General features: G+C 39.7%; 1 long non-coding RNA gene across 1 annotated transcript; it reads left to right on the top strand.

The window, feature by feature from the left end:
- Positions 1 to 1,633: 1,633 nt before the first annotated feature.
- On the top strand, positions 1,634 to 3,505 carry LOC145074176 (uncharacterized). Its single transcript, XR_013691730.1, has 2 exons — positions 1,634 to 1,772; positions 2,266 to 3,505. It is a non-coding gene; the product is annotated as an uncharacterized LOC145074176 (long non-coding RNA).
- Positions 3,506 to 4,073: the final 568 nt, after the last annotated feature.

Raw genomic sequence — 4,073 nt, 5'->3', positions numbered from 1 at the left:
CTACATTTCTCCTAGTGGTGACTTCGGTTATAAGTCAACCGTTCTCTTCATAGTTTTTGACCTTGTAACTTTTAGTATGCGGTAGATTTTTATTTCCTATAAAAATTATATCTCTTCCGTATTAAGTTGGTTTTTTTAGAAGTTTATACTTTTGGGCTTGCGGTAATGTGTACGCTCTTAAAATGTTAACTTGGTCGCAAGATGGCAAGATTTTTCATGCACTAAATTTTTGGGCCTAAATATTGACGTGATTAAGGACGAAAATCGAATATATTTATTCTTATACATAGTGGTTTAATTTCGTGTTGTTGACAATTTTAGATTCTTATGGCGGTTGATGACGTATTTTCTGGGTTGTCATATCCTCCCCTGTTGAAGAAAAATTTGTCCCGAAATTTAAGTTATAGGGTAATTGTTGACTAGGGAAGTGTTGTTTTTGGCAATGCAGTTGACTATGTGTTTCTACTTCTAATTCTTTAACTTCGTGAGATGTTTTGATGCTTTCATTATTCCTTTAGCTTAGTTTTCTAGAGTCTCCTCTTTATTCTATTTTTCATTTATAGGCAAATTTTGTTTTACATCAATAGGAAACGCATTCTTCCAATTATGTTCTTTACATCTTTATTTTATGATTCGCATGTATTTGGTAAAGTCATTTGTTTGACATGGATTTATCAAAAGAGCTTTATAGGAACATAAACGAGTACATTTTGGATTTATTTTAGCCTAGGAATCTGTAGAAGCTTCATAGTTCATGATGTTTTAGGAAGCCTAGTCTAAGACACTTCTTAGGTTTCTAGACAGTTTCTCTTGAGGTGGCCTCTTTCTACACTTGAAGCAGTTGCACTTTGGGCCAGTTTCTTGGTTCTTGGTGCCGGCCAGGTTTCTATAATTCTTAGTTGTGTGGCCCTTCATATTACATCCCTTACAGATTAGTTATATACAACAGTTTATATGGTGGTAATGACACAGGTTGCAGAATGGGAGTTTCCCCACGTACGGCATAAGTGTCATGATATGAGGTGTATTGGCCACTTGTTTTTCCCATGAGATTGCATTAGAGTTGTCCTTAAGTTTTCTCTTGTTAGGTACCATTTATTTCAGATCGATATGTTCAGTTAAGGTTTTCTTATAGAAGGCTAAGGCTCTACCCTCTTGATAGGTGTTGGTTTGAGTCGTTGGAGTTGGTCTTTGAGCATATTTCTTGATCTCTTGACTCTCTAGTTTTATCATTGTTGGGTAAATGGTGGCCATACTCACACAAGGTCTGGCATATGCTGGCAGACTTGTTCTTTCTGCTGCAAGGTGACGAGGTTCTTTCTTTACTTTTGGTATTTTCCTTTTAGGGCGGAATTTTTCTATCATCATGCTCTTCATATGCTCCCAAGGGATTGGGTATGCTGCATTTACTCCTAAGGTTTTGTCGTTATATAGCATTCCACCAGCTAAGGGTTGTACCCATTAAGGTGCATTTGGTGAACTTAACCTAACTGTTCCTAGCACAATTGTGGGTCTATAGGATTGTGTCTATTTCTTTTATCTAGTGGTCTACGCCAGCTGCTCCTTCATCTTTATAGAAGGATCATGGCTTTTTGCTCATGAAATTTTGGCAGGTTTCCCTTTATTGATTGTCGTCATGATCGTGCATCCCTCTCTTCTGTTGACTTTATAATCTCTTAAGGTGTCCGAGACTTGCTGCACTACCATTTCCTTGATGGTGGTAGAATCTATCATAGTTGGTCTTTGAGTTGTCATTATTTCATCCTTAAATGGTAGGCACATTATTACTACTTTGTGAGTTTGTAAATTATCCTAACTCCTAATGATTTACTTTCATTTTATTTTGTTTAACGTAACATTACATGATGCACTTCTGTTGTTGAGGGTGGCTGTATTTGTCTAAATTCTTAGCAACGTGTGTGCTTATTACCTTATAGGTAGGCTTGTTGATTTATGTTGCTTTCATTCTCTGGTATTTATTTGTTTGTACTTCATTTTTTTTATTTATGACTTTTTGGTGCATTCAGAGCCTATTTGTTTAGGTTATACACTTTGTTTATCAAACCTCAGCGCCTTTTAGTTCAAACTTTTTGACAGAATTTGGCCCTGGGCTCGATCTGTCGCCATTTGTTCTCGGCGCACTTAAAGATGCATGTGGCACATCTTCAAGTTGCACGCCATACGTTTTAAATTGCTAGCCAGGGGCAAAAGCCCAAAATTTTAAATTTTAAATTTTATTTAATGTTTTGCTTGCTATTTCCTTAGGTTTTATGATGGATTGAAAACAACGTGTGCGTCTGTTTCCCCACAACTGGCCTACACATCCTCATTTGTCGTTTCCGGATACCCTTCGTGCTACGGAAGAGGCTTCTTACATCCGGAGGGGTTTTGAGATATTATCTAGGAAAATCAGTGTGCCGCAAGCTCTCGTCTGGCAAGTGGTGGGAGACTTGGTCTTGACTTCATGGTTAGAACCATTCCTCACACGGGTTGCTCATGGTGAGGCGGGCCTTGTGACTTTTGTTAGTCACACATGACGTCGGATTTTGGGGATTTGAGAGGTCATCTGTAGGGAGACTTGTTTGGAGTTTCTTTCTACAGTTCGGTTTAACTGGGATGCAAGGATTTGGCCTGATGATTTAGTCCTTTATTTTAGACTGGGTGAGGTTTCCCGTTCTTGTAGTTTGGTGGATTTGGGGTAGCAATTGGGGATTTCCTCTGTCGAGGATGTCGACCATCCCTTCTTTAAGTCATATTTAGATAGCTGTATTCTCTTGGAGTCAAAGGACTACAACCATTTGGAGGTTTGGGCTTTAATAAATGTCGAGTATGTATCTCGATTGGCCAAGGAGAGTAGCTTTAGATCGCTCGTTCACCGATTGATCCATCGCTTAGTCGCCTCCACCATTCATCACCATGAGGATCACGATAAGATTTCTTTAGGTGATTTATTTTCTATGTGGTGCCTACTTCGCTCTGATGTTCATCTCATTATTCCCTAAGCTATCACGTCATTCTTATCATCTAGCCTAGCTTCAGGTGCTCAGTCGAGGAGCAGGATTTGCGGGGGTCACTTCATTAGTCGTTTTACTCGGTCCTACCATGTAGACACACATGGGATGACTCAGTATCCTATCAAGGACCTAGACAAGGAGCCCCTGAAGACGATACGGGTGATCGAGCATGGAGCTGACCAGATTTGGAGGATTCCTCCAGATGATGTTGTTGTAGCTATTTGCCAGGTGGATCCAGAGCATGGTGAGGAACTAGAGTTTGTGACTGGTCCTTGCCATTAGCGAGCTAGATGTATGCCACCAGCTGCTCAGCAAGGTCCAAAGCTTGAGATCGGCCCACACCATGTGTCTAGGTGTGTGGCTAAGGTGCATAGGGAGTTTATGATTTTCGGTCAGAGGTTCGTCAAGAGCATCTATGTCTGATGGTGTAATGTCCCAAAAATAATGCAATAAAATTATAGTTTTTAGAATAATATTTCTTTAATACATAACACTTCCATAAAACTAAGTTAATTGAGATTTATCTAAACATCATCAAATCAGAGTAAATCACATAATACAAAAGCATGTGTTGTGTGCTCTGCAATCATCCCGAGCTCTTCCATTTGAAAACCGAAGTACCTGAAACATAAATTGAAAACAGTAAGCACAAAGCTTAGTGAGTTACTCAAGATACCACATACCATACTTACACATATAATCACATAATAGGCCTCGCCAGACATCAGACCCCGTCCGTCATACAAATCTTTGAATCATCGAGCCCTGTCCAATGAGTATAACAGGCCCCGCTCACACTCGAATAATGGGCCCCGTCCACACTCGCATATCGGGCCCCGCCCACACTCAGATAACCATATAATCATATAAACATTCAAACACATGCGAAAATCACTAAGATAATAGCATATTGTACAATCATAGGGCCCTGCCCACATACAGATCATATATGCATAACTAGATATAGAATAATCATCGGGCCCCCCAGTAAGCATACAAGCACATATACATGCAAGAGCCACACAAATATCTAGCACCCTACGTAGCAGACCATAGGCC

Source organism: Lactuca serriola, chromosome 9 (assembly GCF_051521515.1).
Source record: "Lactuca serriola cultivar US96UC23 chromosome 9, Lser_US96UC23_V15, whole genome shotgun sequence".
Lineage (NCBI taxonomy): Eukaryota > Viridiplantae > Streptophyta > Magnoliopsida > Asterales > Asteraceae > Lactuca > Lactuca serriola.
The sequence above is the reverse complement of the archived record's forward strand: the minus strand, read 5'-3'. Positions and strand labels throughout refer to the sequence as shown.